Source organism: Phocoena sinus, chromosome 14 (genome assembly GCF_008692025.1).
Source record: "Phocoena sinus isolate mPhoSin1 chromosome 14, mPhoSin1.pri, whole genome shotgun sequence".
NCBI lineage: Eukaryota > Metazoa > Chordata > Mammalia > Artiodactyla > Phocoenidae > Phocoena > Phocoena sinus.
In genome coordinates, this window is record NC_045776.1 from 60,053,944 (window position 1) to 60,069,476 (window position 15,533).

Here is a 15,533-nt window from a genome sequence, read left to right on the forward strand (position 1 = left end):
TGGTGGCCACAGGGCCTTGAACTCTGGGCTAAAAAGGAAATTCAAGGGAATTTGGGGTCTGAGTATGAGCCCTGGGTTGGAGCATCAGTGAGGCCTCTGTTCCCCAGAAGCAGGGTGTCTGGTGCCTGGCTCCCGCCCGCCTCTCCCCCTCTGGTCCCATCTGCAAGCACATCCATGGCTCTGACACCCGTGGGCGCACACCTTGTGCTTGGAAATTGTGGCTGATGTAATGAATGAAAGATGAAATCCTGGTATCGTTATAAACAGAATCACTCTGGTCCTCCGTCGACACGAACGGTACCTTCTTGCTTGAGGTCTTTCCCAGATGGCTTTGCATTTTCCTTCTGACACTTGGCTGGTCTTGTGGCTACGTTGTGCTGTACAGAGCTTTCCTGGGGCGCAGGTGCTGTGACTTCTCAGCCCGTAGAGGGCGCAGCTCAGGGCCTCGCATGTGTCAAGTCCAGGTTGAAGTTTAACTGACTTGAGTTGACACCTAAGTGACCATCTGTTAGGGTGTAACGTTTCCTTGTCCAGACAAATGGAGGAAGAGGCTCTGAAACTCTTCCCTGTGTGTGGTTCTGAGATGTATAGTTGCATCTAATTCACTGCAGCTACGATGCTGGGGAGATTAAAATGAGGTTCAGCAACGTGATAGAATGGGCCCACTAACCCTGACGGTCTGAGGACCACGGGGGGACCACTTGGTGCTACATCTCCCTGCCTCCCGGGTACCATTGCTCGGATGGCCGGGTACGCTGGGGAGTCTCACCTCCCCCGGGGCACCAGAATGGCAGGTGCAGAGCAGACCCATCCCGTGCGAATGCTGACCGTCTCTTGGGGGTCTGCAAATTCCTGCTGCCGTGTGATGCCATGTGCAGTGCCCTCCCCGAGGTGTGTCCGGGCAGGGGGCTGCACAAGGATCCGGGGGTGGTTGTGTGGCACCGGCCCCACCTGTGACCTTCTCCAGGGCAAGGCTGCACCTCAGCGGCTTCAAGAACCCAGTGCTCCACGGTCACCACCGCTTTTCCTTTCAAACTCCCCAGGGAGGTCTTCGTTTGCGTGGACAACGCTTTACCCACAAGCCACCTGAGATGCAAGGACCCTGCTTAGGACCACACAGCCCTCACGCCACCTGCGTGGACACAGTACCTGGTGCAATGCGTGACATGTGGCGGGGAGTGGGTTACTTGTGCGTTGATTTTAATTCAATGTCATTTCCCTTTACGTTCTCAGATCTCTCAGCTTGTTGTTTTTCTGGGCATAAGGAAACGTGCCCTGCTCCCCTGTGAGGCAGAGGTGAATCTGATACTGACAATGAGGTGGAACGTAATGGTTACAAGGAGGTAGATGACAGTGTCACCCGCCACCCAGGAGAAAGCAAAGTGTGGAGAGGGTCCGGCCTCCGTGTTTGCAATGGGAACTTGCGCCTCACCACCTCCTGAAACTCTGAGGAGGGCTGGTTTCATGTGTGTCTGCCCGTGGACCCCGCTGACTCAGAGGCCACGCGGTGCCCTGGTCTCCCTGCCCGCCCTCAGTAGGGTCTTTGTGCTGCACACACCCCAGACCCTGCCCAGTTTGATTTTTAGACGCCGCCTCTCGGGAGAGTGAATCTACCAATATTTATTTCAATCTACTCCGTAGCTTGAGGTCTGCAGTTCTGCCCAGTCAGTGGCCCCAGACCTTTGCTGGCTCTTTGGGGAGTGAGCCTCCACCGCCTGGAGTGTCTCTGCAGGGGCTCACAGTGGGGGTCCAATGAGAGGGCTTTGTCCTTGAGTAAGAGATGCATTTTCATCTCTCCTCAGCCATATCCTGCTATCTGGCCTTGTGGCAAAATCAACGCCCCCAAGAGTTAGATTAAATGGATAACTTCCCCCAAAGCCCTTGTTAGTCCAGAGACACGCTGGTGTTGCCCTGGGCAGAGGTGCTTGATAAACTGCTGTCCTGCGTACTCCTCCCATCTGTGTCCTCAGAAGAATTCATAAGTTAGAATTTCATGCTCCTTCTTATTTCTTCACTGCCAGATGCAGAATCCCCGGGGCCAACAGCTTGTGAATATTCAGTTAATCATCCCTCTTCTTTAGCACCAGTTGTCTCATCTCTGTAATGAACAAGGTTGATCTAAGTGACCTTCAAGGTCCGTTTCAGGACAAAATCTGGTCTATTTTAGAGAATCCTCCAGTGAGCACCGTCAGAGGCTGAAGATGGCAACACCGGGGTAATTTGTAGATGAAATTTCCACGTGCCTCCCAGAGCTGGGATGTCCTGGGGTTCTTTGAAGGTCCTGGCTGGCCACCGCTTGGCACTTGGAGCCCCGGCAGGCATGGGGCAGAGTCTGATGGCGGCCAGTCCTTCATGGCTTTATGTGATCAACACACGAGGTTAATGAGTTGGATGCCCTGTGTCTCAGTTTAAGGTGGCTGTGGGTGAGGAGGATGCTTTGTGCCATTTCTACGTCCACGGGTTGGTGGAAGGTTTGACTATGAACAGCAGCGTTTGTAAGGTGCCCGCCAGTTGACAGAGAGCTTTCACCTTCACGAGCTCTTGTAATCCTCTTACCCATTGGGAGACTAACTGCATACTATTATTACTGCTCTTTGGTTACAGGTGCAGTAACTAAAGCACCAGAGAGATTGAGTGAGTTGCCCATTATATTAAGGCAAGTAAGTGGCAGGCTTAAACCCAGATGTTTAGACTCTAAATTCTGGGGGTTTCCCCTATGCTGCATCGTTGCCTAAGAAATTCCAGGCTGAGTATCCATAACTTTTTTCAAAATGAAGATGTGGCCCATTTGGCATTTTCCACTGTTGTTGCTCAAGTAGTAACTCTGCATACAGACTCCCCAGGTCTCACTCCTTACACCATCTGTCCCTTCTACTTCATTCAAGTGGTGCTCTCACTAAAAAGGAATTGTGGTGATTACAATTTCCTGTACTTTGTTACACCTGTACTCTCCAAGGAACGTTAAATAGATAAGTAGTTTTGGAAAAGTGTCAAGGAAAGTGAGCAAGGCTCCATCTTTTTTTTCTGCCGTACGCGGGCCTCTCACTGTTGTGGCCTCTCCCGTTGCGGAGCACAGGCTCCGGACGCGCAGGCTCAGCGGCCATGGCTCACGGGCCCAGCCGCTCCGCGGCATGTGGGATCTTCCAGGACCGGGGCATGAACCTGTGTCCCCTGCATCGGCAGGCAGACTCCCAACCACTGCACCACCAGGGAAGCCCCAAGGCTCCATCTTGATGCACATGAAGAACATCTTTTGTCCATGCAGTTCTCATGTCCGTCTTCCTATCCACTCATGTATTCACCCAAGAAAGCATCCATTTATCCATCCATCCATCCATCCATCCATCCAACCAATATTGACTGCGTACCTACTACGGGTCAGACACTCTGAAAGCCTTCTGGGTTACAATATTGAACAAAACATACATAAGACCTTCCCTCATGGATCTTCAGGTTTACTGGAAGATGCAGAGAAGTAAATAGACAAGTACAAATTTGTGTGAGAGGTGCTCTGGTTGGGAAGTACTGGCGTTCTGCATAAACAAGGCTTTGCTTCTGTGTCTTTAAGTTCTTGCTTACATTCCACTTTCCCTGGAAAGCATTCTGTTAAGATTGCTTTCTCACCAAAAATTCTTTTGACATTTATCATATTCTACCTTATATATTTAGTTATCCTTCTGTGTCCTTCATATCCTCTTATACATATATGTATACTTTTATATACATATACGTGGCTTGACTGCTTGAGCTGGAATTCCAGACGTGGCTATTTGCTGGTTAATGGTGCAGTGGCCTCTCCGGACACTTATCCCTATGAGGATGTGCCTGGCGCTTGTGTGTTTGCCTAGAGGAGGTGGTGTTGGTTTTGGTTTGGGTTCTGGGGCCAGGGGTGAGGATGAGAGATGAGGGTCATGGAGGATGTGGCATCTGATCCCATCTGCCCCTGGGCGAGGCTGCTCTCTTAGGAGGGTGTGGGTGGAGCCATAAGCCAAGGGAGCTGTTTTCATGGAAGATTTTGTGAGATGTGAGGCACAGGGCTCTGTGTCAATGGCTCTAACGCTTCTGTCAGGTTCCTACATCCTCTGGTACCCAAGGGCTGGTGGCCCTGAGTATCAGGGGTCTGTGAGGGCCCAGGAGGCCGTGCGAAGCTGGGTAGCCCTCCCCCCATCTTCAGGGTCATTAGTCCCAACAGGAGGGGACTGAGAGGGGAGGAAGGAAACAGTACGTGCAGCTGAAAGTCTGGGTGTGAGTAGGGATGTTTCCTCGATGGTCTCAGGGATCCTGTGCAGGATGGGGCAGAGGGAGTGGGCTGGGGACCCTGCTGCCCACTTGCCGTGGAGGCCCTGCTTCCTCCGCTGGAGCCCGACGCTCGTGATGTCTGAGGTGCCCCGTCCTTTGTAGACTTTGTGACGCTGCGCACAGGTTTCTCTCTGGGTTGTGGAAGGGTTGCGGAGACCTGGACTCAAGGCTTGGCTTCTATCACTTATCACTGGTGGCTCTACCCAAGTTCGCACACTTAGACTCTTGCGTCCTGTTTTCCAGCCACCACACCCTGTACACGACTTTACTCCTCCCCTCTTTGAACAGAGATGTTCAGAGGTCACCATCTCTGCCGCTCTCGCCAAGTCCTTAGGACGGAGTAGTCACCGCCTTCCCCTCAGTGTCCTGGCATCTGCCCCTCATGGTCATTGAGCCAGTGGGCTACTGCCATCCTCGGTTTATATGCCTTGTTCTAGGGCTCGCCTTGACTAACATGTACACCAGGATCAGCACAGTTTTAGTCCGAGGAAAGTCTTCTATAAATGCTCGCTCGTGAAGGCAGGAGTAGCTAAGGGGGACTCTTTCCTGATTGCCAGGAAGACAGTCCCTGTCACCAACATGTGAATGTGCAAGTGCTCGGCTTGATGCAGAGGGGCCCTGGGACTTGTCACCTGCTGGGTCAGGACGTCTGCAGGAGAAAGACACAAATAACCCCTGCAGAGGTGACAGTCATAAAAGCGTGGTACGGTTTTTGGTTTCTGATCTCTGGGAAGAGCTACAGAAAACTGGTGTTATGCTCTAAAGTTTAGCAGTCAAAAGCGTTCGCCCGGCAATGATACAAAGTTTGTTTTAATGCGTGGCTGTCTTCACCTCTGAAACATCCCAGAAGCCTGATACTGGCTGTGTTCTGGGAGATGCCTCCAGGTAAGGTCTGCTTGAGCCTGGGAAGCCCTAGGGCTCAATTAAGTCAAGCATCGATAGGTATGTCTGTAAAGGAAAAACTAAGAACTTGGTGTGAATGATTAGATATCTCTATTTCTTTGAAGCTTGCCCCCTGTTAGGCAAATGAGTTATAGTTAAATGTTTGCTTCAGAGAGGATGTGGCCAGTGGTGAAACAGGTCCCTAAAATAAACAAAAATATTGAAAGGCCGAGTCATCTTAAAAATATCAACAGTGGGACTTCCCTGGTGGTCCAGTGGTTAAGACTTCGCCTTCCAATGCTGGGAGTGCGGGTTCGATCCTTGGTTGGGGAGTTAAGATCCCCCATGCCTCGCGGCCAAAAAACCAAAACATAAAACAGAAGCAATATTGCAACCAATTCAATAAAGACTTCAAAAATGGTCCACATCAAAAAAATCTTTAAAAAAAATATCAACAATGACTTAAAATCTTTAGGATGTCTTACAATGTTTATGATGTATTTTAGACTTTTGGATGGGCGAAGACCCCAAGATGAGCAAATAAAGCCATTAAGATGTTTGCCCTGTGGAATAAAAAAATGGAAAAGGGTGATGTTATCCACTTAATAAAATCATGAGAAGCTTGAAATGGCCGAATGCTCAACCTAGAGGCCAGACAGGAAGTTCAGGGCTGATCAAGTGTTTAAATGTACTGAGTAAAATAATATTTTATGGAACATATTACTATAAATACACAGAAGAAGACTAAATCAGCAAGGAACTGGAGTGTGGAACTGTTGAGTAGGCAGTCCTGTCCCTCTGCAATCACTGTCCCCTACTCTGCACTGAATGAGCCTTTCCAGTCTGTTGCGGACCTCACCGCAGAGAGGGTGATTATGGGTTTGCCGAAGGGCTCGATTCCCTGTTAAGGACTGTGGACCCACAGCACACGCTTCTCTATTCACTCGTGGGCTCCCTGGTGGGTAGGACTTGCCTTATTCGTCTCTGAAAGCGTGACACCAGCACGGATCCTGGCAGACGCTCAATAAATATTTGTTGGACTGGATATACATTTATTCAAGCACGACTCGATTCGCACCTTCTTTCCTCATTCCTTCTTTCAGAGACCACACCTGCTGGTCTGGGTTGTGGCTGGAATAGAAAAGGAAACGTGTTTCCACAGAATGAAAACGTGTCAGAGTGAGCAGGCGGGTGGCAGAGAACAGGGTCAAACAGACAATGGCCGTGAGAGGCTCAAGAAGGTAAACCAGCTACACAAACACACGGAAATGAGATGTGCTGTTAACATCGAAACTGCCAAGCGGATACAGAAGGAAAGCCTTTGAGAAGCTGATGTCATTGGCACCTGGATTAATGTCTGTATTCGTTCGCAGGGACTATAAAAACACGACCCTATCTAGAATCTTCCATTTACAGCCCCTGTTATTTTCTCTCTTGATTTTCACCTTCTCTTTTTCTGCCTGGCTTCTTAACACCTGGGTATCTGACTCTGGTCCGTCTGCAGCTCCTCACTTGGGATGTTTATGGGGTGTGGGATGCCCACTCGCTCAGAGCTCTTCCTGTTTCGGGGGATAGACGTTAAAGACAGAAAACAGGGCGCAAGACCCCATGCCCATGGCTCTGAGTTAGATCATCTGAAAGCTATGTTCCTGGACCTTGTTACCTTAGCTCCCCACAGAAAAGCAACCCAAAAAGTAAAATTTAATGTCACCTCTTTGGCTTTTACAGAGGGCAGCTGACACAGAAATGCACTTTTGAAGAGCAAAACTGGGTCTTTTATAGGAGGACAAGGGGGGAGTTTGTTGTGTTACCCGAAGTCCTTTTCCTAAGAACCTGTAAGGCAGAGAAGGGCTTCTTTCCCAAATGAACTTTCTGTTGAACTGACAGCGACAAGTGTGTCCTGTGCTGTCACAGGGGACTCAGGACTGGATTCATCCCCAGTAGCAGCGCCTGTCACATCCCGGTGCCTGGTGGTGTCCCTTTGTTTGCCCCTTCAAACTGACTGATTCTGTTTTTATTATTCATTTTCCTGTTGTATATTGTGGTTAATTTTCCAAGTTGCCTCAAATGTTTATGGATATGTGTGCATGTGTTATTTTTCCTACTTACCTACCCACTACCTACCTGCCTAATTACTTACCTACCCGTCCACTTACCTACCTATCTACTTACTTACCTTCCTACCCATCAATCTACCTATCTACTTTCTTACTGCCTTCCTAGCTATGTATATGGTGCACATCTCCATCAGCCTGGACTTCTTTAAAGTAATGGAGTTGGTTTTCTTTTCCTTCTTTGGCCAGATTATTCAGGCATTTCCTACAATACTATGGAGGATTCAGAGACAGGTATGTAATGGATTTGACCGGGAGGCAGGAGACCCAGGTCTGATTCCAGCTTTGCCTCTTGCTGAGTGTCTAGTTCTGGGCACATCCTTTAGCCTCTAGGTGTTTGAGTTGGGTCGTCTTTAAAATGGAAATAATTCTATCTACTTCACTCTCTCATAGAGGCCCAGTGAGGACACTGTGTCCTGAGCAGCCCCAACTTCTGATGCAGGAGCCTCCCATCTCCTGCCAGCACCACAGAATCAGCCTCACTTGTTAGGGTAAGTGGGGCAAAGTCACATCTTAGACCCAACGCCCATGTCCCGAGTCCTGGCCGGAGCTCTTCCCACAGTGGCACCTTATGCATCGATAGATGACCTGACCCGGGGAGGAGAAATGATGGTCACGAAGGCCACCTGGTGACGCACTAGATCTGGTCCAGTTCCCTTTTTTTCATTTTCTTGTGTTGGGCTGCTGTTAGCAGGCCTTCAGTAGACATCAGTAGCACGAAGTTGACTCATTCATTGGTAAGCAGGGATCCCTGGAAGCCAGCAGGGCCAGTGTAGACCAGCCAGTGGCAGAGGGGCCAGCGTAGACCAGCGAGTGGAAGTGATAGGGAGGAAGAGAAAGAATGGAAAGGGAAAAGAGGACCATTTTGCAAAGACATTGAATGTCCCTCTACCATCTGATATGCGTGGCACAGCATGACACAAAGGAGTAAGAGCCGCTTGGAAGGCATCTGCATCCTTCAGGATCTAAGAATTGGTGGGGGGTGGGGGGGGGGGGCAGGGAGCCAGGCTGGTGGGGGTGGGGAGGGACCCTGAGAGGGAGGAAGCCCGCTGGGAGGGGAGCTCAGGCTGGGGAAGGCCCTGCTGTGTGGCCCAGGGTAGAAGACGGGAAACAGCAGGAGTTGCAGTGAGCATGGACTTGGTCAATCCAGTTTATCCAGGGTCTATAGATATGGCCATAATTTGTCCTATATTCATTTAAAGAGAATGCTTATGTAAACTAAAAAGTTAATACTCAAGGCAAGGACATTGAACTGATGTTTGCGTGTATTCTTGTTCAACATTCAAGTGGTTTAGCTGGCATTTCAGAAAGTCACCTTTGCTACAAGTGAAGTTTTTAACTTGGGATTCAACAAAGCCAGGGCAGCATCGTGACCTTACCTGCAAGAGAGTCAACTTACTTTTCTGCTCGCCCACCGGTCTCTTGCAAGAATCCTACAGAAATCTTAGTCAGTGAGAAGAGATCTAGCCAGGAGTGAGTGTTCCGGGCTCCGTAAGCTGGTCCACAGAAAGGGAGGCCAACTCTCGCCAAGACGTACCAACTGCTAAGAAATCTGAAACCATAGCTGGTGTTTCTCAAAATAACTTTCCCTTTAGTGCTTGAGGTAGATGGACCTCTGTCATAAAACCTTTAATTGCTTATCAAATATTGACTAAAATTGAGTAGTTTTCTTTCAGGGCAAGTTAGCATTCTTAAGATCATTAGCAAATGAGAGTTTTGTTAAAAAAAAAAGCACTCCGTGCATGTATACACAATGGTTAATGGTCAACAAATAGATAGTTTTCTTTATGGCCTAGAGATTTTGTTTCATGTTTGATTTAAAAAATTATACCACTTGTATGAGGGATCAAGGGTAGTCAAACTCATAGAAACAGAAAGTAGAATATTGGCTGCCAGGAGGAGGGAGTGGAGTTGTTTAATGGGGAGAGAGGTTCAGTTCTGCGAGATGAAAATGTTTCGGAGCTCTGTGTACAACAATGTGAATATATTGAATGTACCGAACTGTGCCCTTAAAAATGCAGAAGTTGGTAAATCTTACGTTATGTGTTTTTTACCACAATTGAAAAAAATCATAGAGGACATCCACGTGGACAGTGAACATAGTATTAGATTTTGTAGATTTAATTTCCCTCATTGATTAAATTAAAATTTTCATGCTGAGGGAAGAGGCAAAGGTTAGAAAAGACAAGACTGCTTTTTCACAGAATTTTAGACAACTTCTCAGGCTACTGAAAATCAGCAGTTAGTTGAACACCTGTTCAGTCTATGGAGGTATAGATGGAACATATGAGCACACATATGTACAGAATTTAACACACTTCTTCACATTTCACTAAAGGTCACTGTGTGTTTTCTTGTGCAAAAGGAAGTCACATCAATGCTTATTCGTTTTTCAGCCATTATAAAAATCACCAATTAAAGAAGATACTTCTGGGTATATATCCAAGAGAAATGAAATTCAGGTCTTGGAGAAATGTTTGTACACCCACATTCATAGCAGCAATATTCACAAAGGCCAGAAGGCGGAAGCAACCCAAGTGTCCACTGACAGATAAGCAAAATGTGACCTATTCATGCAATGGAATATTACTCAGGCTTAGAAAGGAAGGACATTCTGACACCTGCCACAACATGGATGAACCAGGAGGACCTTATGATCCGTGAAATAAACCAGTCACAAAAAGACAAACGCTCCATGAGTCCACCGTGAGTGGTCAACTCACAGAGACAGAAGGAGAATGGTGGGTGCCAGGGGCTGGGGGGGCGTGGCTGGGGGGGTCGTGTCATAGGCAGAGTCTCAGTTTGGAAGATGAAAAAGTTCTGGGGTCGATGGTGGTGACGGTTGCCTTCGTTTCCTCGTGTGGGTGAGGCTATGGTGTGTCACCCTCTGAGCCGGCTGTGTGGATTCGACACGCTGTTACTAACAGTTCAGAATGGGCACCAGTGTCACGCAGGGAACGACACGCAGGTTAAAACAAAGACCAGTTGGCCGAGATCTCAGCCCCGCCGCGCCAGATTGGTGGGGTCTCGGGCAAGTGTCCAAGCCTTAGTGTCCCCACCTGGGATGCGGAGGCTGTGCTGCCTGACCCCCATCCCTCCCAGAGGCGCTAGGAGGGCCCAGGCGTGTGCTGACGGGTGACAAACCCTGGAGCCCGTGTCCCGGGGGCTGCCTCTGTCCTGAGCAAGCCACGTGTGGCCGCCGCGTGGACTGGCCTTTGCAGGGTGTTTAGACGGCTGTGCCCTCGTCTCATGTCATCTCTCCATAGGCTCCACGGAGGAGACAGACGGTATCACCTCCACGGTGCAGGTGTGGAAGCTGAGTTTTGAGAGGGACTTGGTGATAGCTCTAGGCTTGGAACTGGGGCCAGATTGTTTGACTTTACAAAACCCGTGCTTTCCTCCGCTCCAGTGGCCCTGAAACGTCCATGTGCGTCGGAGTCATCACCAGATGAGCCGGGCCCAGAGTCTCTGGCTCAGTAGATTGGGGACGCAGCCCCGGGGCATGCGTCTCTCACATGTTCCTACGGAAGCTGGTGCTGTGGATCCGGGGACCACATCTGAGACCATCTGCTCTGGACCAGTGTTCTCGGCTGGTTTGCACCTGGGAGTCACCTGGAGACCTGGCTAAACACTGACACCTGGGTCCCCACCCCCAGGAGTTCTGTGTCACTGGTCCTAGGTGTGGTATGGGCATCAGGGTTTTATAACACCCCCAAGTAATTCCAGTGTGCCACCCAGGTGGAGGCCTGCTGCCGTGGGCCGGGCTGTCTCCCAGGGTAGGAAGATGAAATGACGCAATGCGTGTCAGAGGACTTTGGAAACAAAGGTGGGTGTTCTCTCTCTTATCTAGAGAGAAATACCAGCTCCAGAAAGCCACCGGCTTAGAACCCAAATCAGATAGTCAAAGGCATGCTTGAGCCCTTATACAAGATTAAGACAAAATCAAGGCCAAAGAAAATGTGCAACAGATGTTTGGGAGATGTGGGGCCTTAGAAGTGTTTTTCATCTCTGACTTTGAAAAAAATATCAGCTGGGATCAGATAAGAGGCAACTCCCAAGGCCAGCTGGTGTCCTTGTCCTAAGGTGACTGACTTGAGCAGAAGGACCCCCCGCGGGCAGGCCTCCTCCAGTTGGAGGGTCTCAGCTCGCTTTGCTTCCCTCAGTCGGAAGGTACCAGCTGCGTGTCACCGTGTGACCACGTTGCTGGGGAACAGATGTGGGGCAGGTGTTTCAGGGCACGAGTCCTGCTAAGGTGGGGTGCTGACATGGCAAGAGGGTTGCCAGATTTGGAAACAAACGAACCCCCCAAACAAACAAAAAACAAACAAAACTCCCCCAAACCAAATGCCCAGGGGCATTTGATTTCAGGTTAATGATGACTAGTTTTTAGTATAGGTGCATCCCATGAAACATTTGAGATGTACTTATACCAAAACACTACTGGTTGTGAATCTGAGCTCGACTCGTGTGGGCATCTTGCATCGCATCTGGCGGCCCTGTGTGGGGGGCTCCTTCTGTCAAGGGCCCCCGCACTGCCGGGCACACCTCACATCACGTCCCAGCAGGTAGAACGTGTCGGGGGCTCTGTCTTCCTCAGGGAGCTCAGGCAGGGCCTGGCCACCGTGGCAGAGGCCAGCGCCAGGCCCGGCCACGATGGGAGAGGCCAGCACCAGGCCCGGCCACGACGGGAGAGGCCAGCGCCAGGCCCGGCTCCCTTGCTTAGTAGTTTTGTACATCCTCTTCTCTACAGGGAGCTTCCTGAGGAGAAGCAAGCACAGGGGCCACCCCTTTGGCCAGTTGGTGTGCGGTTGTGTGGCTTGGCCTGCGGTCCATCTGAGCATTGCTGACCTTCTAAAGGGATGCAAGCAGCTGCAGCAGTTGACGGGCTGCTGGTGGGTAGGTGAGGGCCCTGCACTCCAGGTCTCTGCTGTCGGCCTCCTGGGGGCAGCAGAAGGCAGCAGACGCCGGGGCCTCTGGGCAGAGGGCAGGGGGGCCCCCCACAGACACCGGACTGCTCCAGGGAGCAGGGCAGGCCCACGAGCCTCGGCCTCAGAAGGGCCCAGAGAACCCCTGCTCTGAGCTGGGGGTTTAGTGAAGGAATGCAGAGCCCTGGGCCCACGAGGGGAGTGTCTCTGCTCTGGCCAGACCCCCTCAGAGCAGAGGAGCTGAGGCAGTGCTATTCCGTGTCCAGCTGATGCTGCGGGGCCAGAGGGGCTTCTGGGGAAACCTGGACCCTGTGTGTGAAGGAGGCAGGGGTGGGGCCCTGGGGAGGGGGGGAGGGGAGGTGGGGAGTAGGGAGGGGAGGGGAGGGGAGGGAAGGGAAGGGGAGTGGGGAGGGGGAGGGGAGGTGGGGAGTGGGGAAGGGAGAGAGGGAACGGGGGAGGAGAGAGGGGAGAGGGGGAGGCCCTGGGCTCCAGGTGTGTTTTTTAGGGTCAGGAGGGCAAAGAGGGAGTTTAGAAAAGCTCAAGCAAAAGAGAAATGAGCTCCGCCTCCTTCTTTTTCTGCTCGGCTCCAATCCCATACCTGACTATTCTATTCTCAAGGTCCCTCAACAGACGCCAAGGCTGTGTTTTGTTCCAGGGGCCTGAGACCAAATATTCGTTGAACTGGGGTGAGAAAAGTGCTCTTTGCGACGTCCATTCTCACTGCAGTAAATCTGCTGGTGCACACATCTGGGAAATCAGACCCCCTGGGCCCAGCGGCCTAGACAGGCCTGTAGGATTTGGGCTTGTTTTTGGGTCCGTGGATGCTTTAATGCGGGGATGGCCAGGGGGCTCAGGACTCACAGAGATGCAGCTTCTCCAAACAGCTGCTGAATGAGGACAGTGTGGGCATCAGGAAGGTGTGTATGAGAGAGAGAGAGAGAGAGAGAGAGAGAGAGAGAGAGAGAGAGAGGGAAGGAGGGAGAGCAGGAGGGAGAGAGAGAGACTTTCTGGATGGCAAGAAATTCTAGTCAAATTGTGACTCTCACACTCCCCAGCGAATACATCCTTTTTCATCTGGTCTCTATAAGGATGGCCTCAGGGGGTCAGAAGACCCTCGTCTGTCCATTAACCATCTTTGCTCTGAGTCTCCTCGGGTTTCTCCCCAGGGGCCTGTGTCCTTCTGTTGTTACACTGGGTTCTCAGACTACCCTCAGGTGTCTCAGTGAGACCGTGGAGGGGGGTTGTCTGACCCCGCGTTCCTTCCACTGCAGGTTTGAAGCTTAGGCCCCGCCCCTCAAACGTAAAAGGCTAAGGGTCAGCAGAGGACTTGGCTGTGAGGCAGGAGCGGCTCCCAGGTCCCTCACAGCTGCTCGTGGAACTGAGAAGCACGTGTGTGTGGCAAGTCACACTGACGGCTTCCCTCCATACCTGGTTTAGTCCCAGAACGAGAGCCACAAAGCTGTGTGGTCCTGACATCCCTCCACAAAGAGCTGGACAGAAAACGGCTTTGAGGCCCACAGTGACAGTACTTTGGTCCCTCCCTTTCACAGCTGGTGCCACGAGGGGGGTGACCCAGCAGGTGAATGAGCTGGTACGAAGACGTCTGTGATGTTGTTGGTGCTTTAAAATAATACATGAAAAGTGATTTAAATGATCCCTGTGGGTGTGGCCACGTTCTGTCTACACACTCGGACATTTTCTTTAAAACGACGGTTTTCTTTTCCTTACTGTGCATCCGTTGGTTAAATCCTAAACTTTGAAAACTTAAGGAAATAATGCACTTTGTGGACAAGTTGGAAAAGATACGTAAGCACAGGGAGACTGAAGGAAATCCTGTCCAGGTCCATTTCTGCCGGCTGGGATCGCTCATCTCAGACCTTCCTCTGTGGACTCCACTCAGCTTGTTTTATTTTTACAAAACTGAAGTCATTCCGCAAGTACTGTTCAGTTCCCCAGTTTTTTCCTTGGTGCTACAGGATGAGCGTTTTTGCCTGGAAAGATACATCCTAACAAGACTTTTGTGGCTGTGTGCTGTTCCACGGTCACTGTGCTGATTTACTTCACACCCCTGGTGCCACACACTTTACATCTCAAATGTCTAAATGGCCCAGGTTTCCGAGGGACCAGGTAGCAGGCTCTCTCCGTGGGAGGGCCCTGCGGAGAAGGGGCCTGGATGCTGCGGGGAGAGAGGATTCTCCGTCCGGACCCGAGGCCTCGGGAGCCGCAGGGTCAGCTTCCTCTCAGCATTTGTGGCTTTTAGCTCTGTGGAGCGTGTTCGCCTGAGTGTGACCTACAAGCTTCAGGTATGAACTCTTGTTTCCCCACTCAGATGAACATCTGATGGGAACTTGGGGGGCAAAGGCTGTGCTACTTCACCGGGGCAGCCTGCACGGGGGGAGGATGCAGACGTTGAGGAAGAGATAAAGTTACATCCCCCAGGCCTCCTCAGCTAGCGTGTGGAGCCTTTGATAATCAGCATATCTCTTTCATGTCACCGAACACAAAATGAGGCTGCATCAAAGAGACTCCTTCAGAAAAGAAACTGTGGAACAGGCTTGACGGGGTGAACAGGGCTGGGGCAGGGGTGGTCAGCTCCGGGTCCTCCGAGCCCGCTTTGGCAGCGGCAGCGCTGGTGGCTGTCCCGGAGCCCCCGTGCGTCCCCCCTCTGCTCCCTCCACGAGCCCGGCGACCACTGGCTCGGGAGTCCTCGGTGGCCGGGAGCTTGTCAGTCTGAGCCTTTAAGCTGCTGCAGATCATTAGCTATACAGCCTCCCTCATTGTTTTCCTCTTCCTAATCCTGACTTTTTCTTAGTGTTAATCTACTCGGAGATACTCATCCTTTTTTGGAGACACTTGGGCGTCCAACAAAAACATGCGAAAGAACAGCCCTTTGTTTGCCTGCCTTCAGGAAACCCGTGGGCTTTACGGTGACTCACGGTGCTCGTGGTTGGAGCCTCCCAGTGCCCGGCGCCCGCTGGGGTCCGCTTAGTGCCCAGGGGACCCAATTCGACCATCAGGTCACCCACGCGGACCTCAAGCCTCACCCCGCCAGTCTCCTTCTGACCCTGCAGCATTGCCAGCATTACTCAGTCTTAAGTTTTTCTTTTTCTTTTAATGTTTGCATTTTGACATGATGTAAAGTGAAGAAAATCTTCCTGAGAATTCCTGCCGGAGAACGAACACATGTGATGCGTTTTAAACACATGAAACCTGGGAGGGAGACGTCAGGCAGCACTTCCAACGATTTCCCCAGAAGGTGGTTACACGGGGTAGACGGTCCTGTTTTAAAACTCCTGCCCATGGTTTAGAAATG